This window comes from Ictidomys tridecemlineatus, chromosome 10, assembly GCF_052094955.1.
Source record: "Ictidomys tridecemlineatus isolate mIctTri1 chromosome 10, mIctTri1.hap1, whole genome shotgun sequence".
Classification (NCBI taxonomy): domain Eukaryota; kingdom Metazoa; phylum Chordata; class Mammalia; order Rodentia; family Sciuridae; genus Ictidomys; species Ictidomys tridecemlineatus.
Window position 1 is genome coordinate 3114667 of NC_135486.1, and position 11226 is coordinate 3125892.

Here is an 11226-nt window from a genome sequence, read left to right on the forward strand (position 1 = left end):
CCAGAGTCCCCCGAGCTGTGTGGGAGGCTGCTTCCTGCTCTTCCCAAAACTCTTCTCTCCTACAGCAATAGAAGTTTACCTGCATACGTGGCAACTCTCTTGCAGCTACAACTGACCCTGTAATGATGACATAAAAGTAGAACTGGTAGGTACAATCTTCCAGGCCAGACCCTTGAAAAGATATTGTGTGCTCTCCTGCACTCTCATGACGTGGATGCAGAATGTGATGGTTGGAGCTGAGGAAGCCATTTGGGTGCATATGGGCTCTGAACCACTCACCTGGAATTTTATGAGATAGAAGTGAGCTTAAGCTTAAGCCACTGTGTTTTGGATTTCTTTGTTATATCAGCCTAGCGTTGCTCTAGCTAGCGTGAGTATGTTCATCCAACAACAGCCACAGGGGAGAGACACTAGAGGACCACTGTGTGTGGAGGATGTGCCACCAGGGGGCTATGCCTGATGCAGAGCCGCCAGAGTCATGGTCACTGTATTGGCCTCCCACCTTAGCCCTTGGAAGCCGCTCCTGGTTCTCACTGAGTCACACTGAGCCACAAACACCCTTTCCCTCAAAGCAACTTTGAGTGGCAGGATTCCAAGAGCAGCAGACCCAGGGGAGAGGTCTGAGGTCTAAGGCAGCCCTGCTCTCTCCTCCTGAGGTCTAAGGCAGCCCTGCTCTCTCCTCCTGAGGTCTAAGGCAGCCCTGCTCTCTCCTCCTGAGGTCTAAGTCAGCCCTGCTCTCTCCTCCTGAGGTCTAGCCAGTCCTGCTCTCTCCACCTGAGGTCTGAGTCATCCCTGCTCTCTCCTCCTGAGGTCTAAGGCAGCCCTGCTCTCTCCTCCTGAGGTCTAAGGCAGCTCAGCTCTCTCCTCCTGAGGTCTAAGTCAGCCCTGCTCTCTCCTCCTGAGGTCTAGCCAGTCCTGCTCTCTCCACCTGAGGTCTAAGTCAGCCCTGCTCTCTCCTCCTGAGGTCTAAGTCAGCCCTGCTCTCTCCTCCTGAGGTCTAGCCAGTCCTGCTCTCTCCACCTGAGGTCTAAGTCAGCCCTGCTCTCTCCTCCTGAGGTCTAGCCAGTCCTGCTCTCTCCACCTGAGGTCTAAGTCAGCCCTGCTCTCTCCTCCTGAGGTCTAAGTCAGCCCTGCTCTCTCCTCCTGAGGTCTAAGTCAGCCCTGCTCTCTCCTCCTGAGGTCTAAGTCAGCCCTGCTCTCTCCTCCTGAGGTCTAGCCAGTCCTGCTCTCTCCTCCTGAGGTCTAAGTCAGCCCTGCTCTCTCCTCCTGAGGTCTAAGTCAGCCCTGCTCTCTCCTCCTGAGGTCTAAGGCAGCTCAGCTCTCTCCTCCTGAGGTCTAGCCAGTCCTGCTCTCTCCACCTGAGGTCTAAGTCAGCCCTGCTCTCTCCTCCTGAGGTCTAAGTCAGCCCTGCTCTCTCCTCCTGAGGACTAGCCAGTCCTGCTCTCTCCACCTGAGGTCTAAGTCAGCCCTGCTCTCTCCTCCTGAGGTCTAAGGCATCCCTGTTCTCTCCTCCTGAGGTCTAGCCAGTCCTGCTCTCTCCACCTGAGGTCTAAGTCAGCCCTGCTCTCTCCTCCTGAGGTCTAGCCAGTCCTGCTCTCTCCACATGAGGTCTAAGTCAGCCCTGCTCTCTCCTCCTGAGGTCTAAGTCAGCCCTGCTCTCTCCTCCTGAGGTCTAGCCAGTCCTGCTCTCTCCACCTGAGGTCTAAGTCAGCCCTGCTCTCTCCTCCTGAGGTCTAGCCAGTCCTGCTCTCTCCACCTGAGGTCTAAGTCAGCCCTGCTCTCTCCTCCTGAGGTCTAAGTCAGCTCTGCTCTCTCCTCCTGAGGTCTAAGTCAGCCCTGCTCTCTCCACCTGAGGTCTAAGTCAGCCCTGCTCTCTCCTCCTGAGGTCTAAGGCATCCCTGTTCTCTCCTCCTGAGGTCTAGCCAGTCCTGCTCTCTCCACCTGAGGTCTAAGTCAGCCCTGCTCTCTCCTCCTGAGGTCTAAGTCAGCCCTGCTCTCTCCTCCTGAGGTCTAAGTCAGGCCTGCTCTCTCCTCCTGAGGTCTAAGTCAGCCCTGCTCTCTCCTCCTGAGGTCTAGCCAGTCCTGCTCTCTCCTCCTGAGGTCTAAGTCAGCCCTGCTCTCTCCTCCTGAGGTCTAAGGCAGCTCAGCTCTCTCCTCCTGAGGTCTAGCCAGTCCTGCTCTCTCCACCTGAGGTCTAAGTCAGCCCTGCTCTCTCCTCCTGAGGTCTAAGTCAGCCCTGCTCTCTCCTCCTGAGGTCTAGCCAGTCCTGCTCTCTCCACCTGAGGTCTAAGTCAGCCCTGCTCTCTCCTCCTGAGGTCTAAGGCATCCCTGTTCTCTCCTCCTAAGGTCTAGCCAGTCCTGCTCTCTCCACCTGAGGTCTAAGTCAGCCCTGCTCTCTCCTCCTGAGGTCTAGCCAGTCCTGCTCTCTCCTCCTGAGGTCTAAGTCAGCCCTGCTCTCTCCACCTGAGGTCTAAGTCAGCCCTGCTCTCTCCACCTGAGGTCTAAGTCAGCCCTGCTCTCTCCTCCTGAGGTCTAAGTCAGCCCTGCTCTCTCCTCCTGAGGTCTAAGGCATCCCTGCTCTCTCCTCCTGAGGTCTAGCCAGTCCTGCTCTCTCCTCCTGAGGTCTAAGTCAGCCCTGCTCTCTCCTCCTGAGGTCTAAGGCATCCCTGCTCTCTCCTCCTGAAGTCTAGCCAGTCCTGCTCTCTCCACCTGAGGTCTAAGTCAGCCCTGCTCTCTCCTCCTGAGGTCTAAGGCATCCCTGTTCTCTCCTCCTGAGGTCTAGCCAGTCCTGCTCTCTCCACCTGAGGTCTAAGTCAGCCCTGCTCTCTCCTCCTGAGGTCTAAGTCAGCCCTGCTCTCTCCTCCTGAGGTCTAGCCAGTCCTGCTCTCTCCACCTGAGGTCTAAGTCAGCCCTGCTCTCTCCTCCTGAGGTCTAAGGCATCCCTGTTCTCTCCTCCTGAGGTCTAGCCAGTCCTGCTCTCTCCACCTGAGGTCTAAGTCAGCCCTGCTCTCTCCTCCTGAGGTCTAGCCAGTCCTGCTCTCTCCACCTGAGGTCTAAGTCAGCCCTGCTCTCTCCATCTGAGGTCTAAGTCAGCCCTGCTCTCTCCTCCTGAGGTCTAAGTCAGGCCTGCTCTCTCCTCCTGAGGTCTAAGTCAGCCCTGCTCTCTCCTCCTGAGGTCTAGCCAGTCCTGCTCTCTCCTCCTGAGATCTAAGTCAGCCCTGCTCTCTCCTCCTGAGGTCTAAGTCAGGCCTACTCTCTCCTCCTGAGGTCTAAGTTAGCCCTGCTCTCTCCTCCTGAGGTCTATCCAGTCCTGCTCTCTCCACCTGAGGTCTGAATCATCCCTGCTCTCTCCTCCTGAGGTCTAAGTCAGCCCTGCTCTCTCCTCCTGAGGTCTAGCCAGTCTTGCTCTTTCCTCCTGAGGTCTAGCCAGTCTTGTTCTTTCCTCCTGAGGTCTAAGTCAGCCCTGTTCTCTCCTCCTGAGGTCTAGCCAGTCCTGCTCTCTCCTCCTGAGGTCTAAGTCAGCCCTGCTCTCTCCTCCTGAGGTCTAAGTCAGTCCTGCTCTCTCCTCCTGAGGTCTAAGTCAGCCCTGCTCTCTCCTCCTGAGGTCTAGCCAGGCCTGCTCTCTCCACCTGAGGTCTAAGTCAGCCCTGCTCTCTCCTCCTGAGGTCTAGCCAGTCTTGCTCTTTCCTCCTGAGGTCTAAGTCAGCCCTGTTCTCTCCTCCTGAGGTCTAAGTCAGTCCTGCTCTCTCCTCCTGAGGTCTAAGTCAGCCCTGCTCTCTCCTCCTGAGGTCTAAGTCAGTCCTGCTCTCTCCTCCTGAGGTCTAAGTCAGCCCTGCTCTCTCCTCCTGAGGTCTAGCCAGGCCTGCTCTCTCCTCCTGAGGTCTAAGTCAGCCCTGCTCTCTCCTCCTGAGGTCTAGCCAGTCTTGCTCTTTCCTCCTGAGGTCTAAGTCAGCCCTGTTCTCTCCTCCTGAGGTCTAGCCAGTCCTGCTCTCTCCTCCTGAGGTCTAAGTCAGCCCTGCTCTCTCCTCCTGAGGTCTAAGTCAGCCCTGCTCTCTCCTCCTGAGGTCTAAGTCAGCCCTGCTCTCTCCTCCTGAGGTCTAGCCAGTCCTGCTCTCTCCACCTGAGGTCTAAGCCAGCCGTGCTCTCTCCTCCTGAGGTCTATGTCAGCCCTGCTCTCTCCACCTGAGGTCTAAGTCAGGCCTGCTCTCTCCTCCTGAGGTCTAAGTCAGCCCTGTTCTCTCCTCCTGAGGTCTAGCCAGTCCTGCTCTCTCCTCCTGAGGTCTAAGTCAGCCCTGCTCTCTCCTCCTGAGGTCTAAGTCAGCCCTGCTCTCTCCTCCTGAGGTCTAAGTCAGCCCTGCTCTCTCCTCCTGAGGTCTAAGTCAGCCCTGCTCTCTCCTCCTGAGGTCTAGCCAGGCCTGCTCTCTCCACCTGAGGTCTAAGGAATCCCTGCTCTCTCCGCCTGTGGTCTGGCCAGCCCTGCTCTCTCCTCCTGAGGTCTAAGCCAGCCTGGTCTCTCCACCTGAGGTCTGGCCAGTCTGCTGTCTCAGCCTGAGGTCTAAGTCAGCCGTGCTCTCTCCACCTGAGGTCTAAGTCAGCCCTGCTCTCTCTTCCTGTGGTCTGCCAGCCTGGTCTCTCTGCCTCACCAAGTCACCTACACAGCTTGCCTCATCTGTGAGGTGACGTCGTCTCTGCCTCCAGCATGGCACATGACAGACATTTAATACTCTCCCCTGGCCCAGCCCCCCACCTGTCCTACAGAACAGCTTGTGACCTGTGTCACAAGGTGTGACTCCTACCACCTCCGGTCCCAGCAGCCCACCAGGGAAAGGCACGCAGGAGGCGCAGGGCGCCCCAGCCCCCAGCAGGGCCTAGACTTCCAGGAGCAGGAGAGGCCTGGGCAGTGCTGCCCTTGTCAGGAGGCCTCCTACCCCATGGTTGATCTGTGGATCTGTGATACCCGGGCGGGGGGGGGGGTTCTGGGAAGCACCACACTGGGGACCATTGTGTGGACGCAGCGCCCAGATCATGATCAGAGCCTCGGAACTCTTGGTATGACTTCTGGGGTCCAAGGGGCCTGGGCAAGAATGGCTGCTGGTTCAAGTTCAGGGGATTTGCTGTTCTACTGGCTCCAGTCTGCACTGAGCAACCTGGGAAACCTCTGCTGGACGGCCCAGGCCGACCACCTGAACCGCTGCCAAGGATCAGGAGACGCTTTCTCAACAAATCAGCAACAATTAGACATTGTGCAAGCAGACGGATCACAGTCGGGCCCAACCCCACAAGGAGTGTTCTCAAGTATCAGCTTCCAGCCCTGGAGACAGGTGTCGCTCCTCTGGGGACTCAGACTCCCACAGCCTCCAGCCACGTTCTTGGCCCTCCACAGCCCCCGTGGTTCCTCTTGATCCTGGGGCCCCAACCACGTACCCCTCTGGGATCTGCGGGATCCTGGAAGCAGAGCCCAGATCCCACGTGCCAGTCCTTGTCAGAAGCCAGGCTGCCCCTCTCAGCCGGGCCTCGCCAGCCAAACTCGCGGTGTGCAAGCAGAGGGGCATCCTCCTCCTCCCTGTCCAGCCAGGGTGGAGGTTCTGGGCTGTGGAGCTGAGTCAGCCCAGCCCAGCCTGCTGTCCCAGCCACTTCCCCCAAAGCTCACATGAAGATTCAGGTAAGACAGCATGGTGTCAGCAGATCAGATCTGCATTTCAAGACGATGATCCTGAAGTAGGTTACCACTCCATTCTATTTGAACTCAGATTGATCATGGCACAGGACATATTTATACTGCAAATTAGACATTCATGACTTAAAATCGAAAATGGGTCAAAGCCCTGTATTTTTATTTGAGAACCCTGGCAGCTGTACTCTGAAAGTTCAAGTCCCGCTCGGCTCCTCCCACCTACCCCTCCTCCTGGTCCCTGACCCACAGTCTCTAGGCCTCCTCCCTCCCCGCAGCCCAGGCCTTTGTGGGTCCCGTCGCAGGACCACGCTCTCCTGACTCCCGAGTCCCATCTTCCTGAAGTGCAGCTCTGACTCCTGCAGAAGGCCCTGCCATGGTGGTCCTCCGCTGCTGGGTGAAGTCCAGTCGCCTCTCCCCCGCCCCCACCTGGCCACACTGGTCTTGGCTCTTCCCTTCACCCAGGGCACCTTTTACGTAACCCCTGCTGGGCTCCTGAGGACCTCACAGCCTGCAAACTCTGATGTGGGTCTTTCATTATGAATCCCAGTGTCTCGGGCTCAGCGTCCCCCCCCAGGGCCCCAGTGCTCCCTGGTGCCGTGTCTCCTCAGGGCACTGGCCATGTCGGGTGGGCTGGAGCGCGGTCTTCAGTGAGTGCCTGCAGAGTGGGGTCCTGACCACAGGAGGAGGGCCCAGCACGGGAGGTGAGAGGAACAGAAGGGGAGCAAACAAGGGCAGAGAGAAGAACCCAGAGCCCTGGTCCTTGTGCTCCTCCTCTGCTCCCGCCACCATCCACTGGACCAGTGTGCACAGAGGATCTTTCCAGAGCCTCGCAGCAGCCCGCAGGCTTCCGGTCCCCGGCTCTCGGAGGAGTTGCACGATTAGCCTGCAAACAGGGAGCTACTCAGAAATGACCAGACTCAGGACCCTCGCCTCCTAGTTCAGAGGCAAGTCTAGAACCATCCGGCCCTCCACCCCGACCTCACCCGCTTGTCCTCTCCCTGACCTTTGCTACCAGGAAGAGGTCCTGGAAAACAACGGCTTCTTATTTGCAGGGTGCATGGTTGCTATTCCACACACAGTCATTTCATCCGGCTTAGTGTGTTGGATCTGTGATGATTAGGATTTTTCCCTAAAAAAAAAAAAAAAATAGAAAAGAGAATGGACCTTTAATTGCTACTGGGACAAACCACTGGTTAAACAGGACCAACACACTTGCAAGAGGGAAACAGGATGGAGTCCAGGTGGAACCCCTCTGTCACCCCTGGTCTCCAAACACTCCAGCAGCATCTTCTTAGCAAGGGACTGGCTTGCTGAGTCAGAGTCTCAAAGGTTTTGTTATCTTGGGGCTGAGGATGTGGCTCAGTGGCAGGACACTTGCCCGGCATGCATGAGGCCCTGGGTCAACCTCAGCACAGAAGAAGGAGAGGGGAAAATGTATGTGTGAAGCTTTGAATTTCTCTGACTTGGTTCAAAACACTCTGTGTCAGCTCAGGAGTTCTTCATTTGCACACACAGCCCCTCCTCCTGCTCACCCTCCCCGTCAATGCCAGGGCCGGGGCCGCTGTTCCATTGCCCACCATCCAGGTAGGGGCCTGCTCTGCTCTGCCCACTCCTCTGCTCCTCCTTCCTCTCAGCAATGTGTTTCTTTTTATTGCTGAACAACACTTTTCTGTGTGAATGCTACACAACTCGTTGGTCTGTTCTCTGACAGGAGTTGTTTCTTGTTGTACACTGCGATGGGTAAAGTGATCTGTGCCCGTCATCTCAGCGACTCAGGAGCCTGAACAGGTGGATCACAGACGCAAGGCCAGCATCGGCAATTCATGGAGACTCTGTCTCAAAATACAGTGAAATAAGGGCTGGGGGGTGTGGCTCAGTGGTAGAGGCCTTCCCAGCACGTGAGAGGCCTGGGTTCAATCCCCAGCTCCACAGTCTATAAACTGCCTGATAAACCTGGGCATAACTCCTGCTGGGCAGACCCACTCGTTTCTCTTGGGAGTTTGCATAGGTGTGGATCGCTGGGCCACAGAACAGATGCTCACCTTTTAAAGGAAATGAATTTAGTAATTCCCGATGATGTGGCTGCCAAGCCACCCAGCCAGCCTGCTGGTCTCTGCCAGGAAGCGGCAGCAGGGTGGTGGAGTGGCAACCCGGGAGGGTTGGAGCGTGGAGCCTGCCTCGCACACAGGCCGTCCTGAGGGTCCAAGGCCCCAACCTGTCACACTTCAGCAGTCAGAACTGAGCATGGGTGCCAACACCTGCTGCAAAGCCCGCTTCATGCAGGCTACAGCCTCGAACCTTCGAGCACAGACCATCCCGTGACCTCAACCTCCTGCTTCCTGCTTCCTGCTTCCTGCCCTGCTTCCTGCCCTGCATGGTGAAGGTGGAAGTGGGGCAGAGCTAAATGGAAGTCAGGACTCGGGAGTTGACCAATATCACTTAGCACTTTCCAAACCCTATCAGCATAAGTTTGGACCAACAGCAGTGACCCAAGTGCTGTAAACCCCCAGACCAGCTCATCAGATGGAGAGAACCTATTTACTAGCTCTCCTCTTATATGGAAAGAATTCTGCTTTTCCTTCTACCTTTTTAATAAATATGGTCTGTGGATTTCATTCTTCAAATGAATGAGACGAGAACCTGGAGAGAAGGAACTGATTGGTGGGTGGCTGGAGCTTCTCACCGCCGAGGGGCGTGGCCCACCAGCACGCCCGCCGCTTTCCTGCAGTCTTACCAGGTCCACTTGCCGCCAAGGTGCAGAGTCTTCCCCACCAGGAGAAGCAGGGGATTAAGTTTCACCTCAAAACTTGGTTTTGCCAACAACCCCAGGAAGCAGGCTGCTCCTAAGCCGTCTGCTAATGTGAAATTGGTCCTTCTCGCTCTTTACACCTTCTACCTGACTTGGGCATCCAAAGGCCCTGCGGCTGGCTGTAAACCTCAGCCTTGAATACCCAGCATGCATCTCTGGCAGAAAACACACAACTGCAGCATCACTACCACACCCAGGAAAACCAACGTGGGTTCACCCTGTGTTCCAATTCCCAGCTCCCTCACCTGTACTGCAACGTTTCAAACAGATCCCATGAAGGGGCACCTGGTGAATTTTGTTAGTGGCTCGGTCTCTTCAAGCTTAGCAAGAGTTTGAAATTTGATCCTCTGCTTCTGTTGGCAAGTTAGGTCTGAGTAAGACAGAGGCTTCCAGCCAAGAAACCTCCCTGCCGTGTTGGGTCCCGTGTCCTGAGTCAGACCCGGATGAGCCAGTGAGGATTCGGGTTACTGAACACAAACAGGAACAGCACTCCTGCACCCCAGAACTCAACAGGATCACAGCCTTGCTCTGACGGAGGCCGGCTCCGGGTTCACACAGCACTTGGCTCACAGCTGTTGGTCCACACTTAGGCTGATTGGGGTTGGAAACCACCAGCCCTGTTGGTCCCTCTTCCACTCAGGTCTGCCCACCAGCTGTTCCTCTTGCAGGGCAGGAAGCCGAGGTCCAGGTAGTCGGAGGGTCCACGCCGGCAGGTTCAGGGCTGCAGTGTCGCATGGAGCCGGCTTCTGCAGCAGGCGGCCACAGGGCACCCTGGCCACCGAAGGGTGACAGGTCAGTGCACCTTGGCTCACAGGCCTCAGGCCTGCTATGGCTGCCTGACGGGTTCCACGGGCTGCAGGCTGTACTGGCCACCAGAGCTCCAGCCAGCACCTCTAGGCGGGGACCAGTAGGTCAGCAGGGACAGCAGTGGGGGAGCTGTCAGCTCCTCCTCCTTTTTCTCTCTCCCTCTCCCCCCTCTCTCCCCCCTCCCCCTCCCCTCTCTCCCCCCTCTCTCCCTCCCCCTACCTTCTCTCTCTCTCTCTCTCTCTCTCCCCTCCCTCCCTCTCTCCCTCCCCCTACCCTCCCTCTCTCTCTCCTCCTACTCTCTCTCTCTCTCTCTCCCTTCCCCCCTCTCTCCCTCCCCCTACTCTCTCTCTCTCCCCTCCCTCCCTCTCTCCCTCCCCCTACCCTCCCTCTCTCTCTCCTCCTACTCTCTCTCTCTCTCTCTCCCTTCCCCCCTCTCTCCCTCCCCCTACTCTCTCTCTCTCTCTCCCTCTCCCCACTCTCTCCCCCTCCCCCTCCCCTCTCTCCCCCCCTCTCCCTCCCCCTACCTTCTCTCTCTCTCTCCCTCCCCCCTCTCTCCCCCTCTCTCTCCCTCCCCCTACCTTCTCTCTCTCTCTCTCCCTCCCCCCTCTCTCCCCCTCTCTCTCCCTCCCCCTACCTTCTCTCTCTCTCTCTCCCTCCCCCCTCTCTCCCCCTCTCTCTCCCTCCCCCTACCTTCTCTCTCTCCCTCCCCCCTCTCTCCCCCTCTCTCTCCCTCCCCCTACCTTCTCTCTCTCTCTCTCCCTCCCCCCTCTCTCCCCCTCTCTCTCCCTCCCCCTACCTTCTCTCTCTCTCTCCCTCCCCCTCCCTCCCCCTATTCTCTCTCTCTCTCCCTCCCCCCCTACTCTCTCTCTCTCCCTCCCCCTCCCTCCCCCTATTCTCTCTCTCTCCCTCCCCCCCTCTTTCCCTCCCCCTACCTTCTCTCTCTCTCTCTCTTCTCTCTCTCTCCCTCCCTCTCTTCTCTCTCTTTCTCTCCCTCTCCTACCCTCCCTCTCTCCCTCCCCCTACTCTCTCTCTCTCTCTCTCTCTCTCTCTCTCTCTCTATTACTCTTGCAATGTCCCTGTGTAGGTGGCACTGCCCTCTGGCTGCACATACCGGGAGGCCCAGTCTGGCCTGGGAAGCTGCGAGGGCAGGGTGCTGCCCTCCCTGGACGACCTCTCCCTCTCTCCCCAGGCCTCGGCTGCTCCATTTCTGATGCTCCCTCAGAGGCCACAGCCCCAGCCACCAGGCCCCTGGTGGAGCTGCCTGGCCCTTCCTGCTCCAGCCCGTGTCCCTGTGGCCAGTGGAAGAGCTGTGCACGCTGCCTTCTGCTCTCCTGTTGCTCCTCAGCCCACTTTTGAGGTTTCAGGTCTCAAATCTGCAGGTCAGAGCTGCCCTGAAAGCCCACCAGCATCAGAACCCGGATGTTTCCGGGCCGGCCCAGCAGTGACGGGCAGCGCTGTCCAGCCTTGCAGCTCGCTCCTTCTCAAGCTCCTTCCAGCTGGGCGCTGGGCCTGTAAAGGTGTTTTCTGTATTGATGTCACACCTGCTTTCTGAGAATTTTTACCCAGTGAGCACTTACCTGGCCTTTGACCCGAGGAGTGGCACTGATGTGGCAATTTGTGGTCAGGCGTATTCAAGCACTAAACGTCTTCTTTCTCTTTCTCTTTCTCTCTTTCTTTCTTTCTTTCTTTCTTTTTTACTTTCAATTGCTCTGAGATACAGATGCGTGCACGCGTGCACACGCACACATACATGTGTGTGTGTTTTGAACCAGTTTTGAGTTCTGTAGCACTAACTGTACTCGCATTGTTGTGTAATAGACCTTTAGCCAAGTGTGGAGGTGCACACCTGTAGTCAAGCTATTCGGGGGCTGTGGCAGGAGGATCAGTTGAGCCCATGTACTCAGGACCAGTCTGGGCAGCAAACTTGAGGCCCTGT

At 57.2% G+C, this 11226-nt stretch overlaps 1 long non-coding RNA gene across 1 annotated transcript; it reads right to left on the minus strand.

Moving 5' to 3' along the window:
* Window positions 1-5796: 5796 nt before the first annotated feature.
* Window positions 5797-9429, minus strand: LOC144367098 (uncharacterized). Its single transcript, XR_013426322.1, has 3 exons — window positions 8729-9429; window positions 6678-6803; window positions 5797-6557 (listed from the first exon to the last, which is right to left on the minus strand). It is a non-coding gene; the product is annotated as an uncharacterized LOC144367098 (long non-coding RNA).
* Window positions 9430-11226: the final 1797 nt, after the last annotated feature.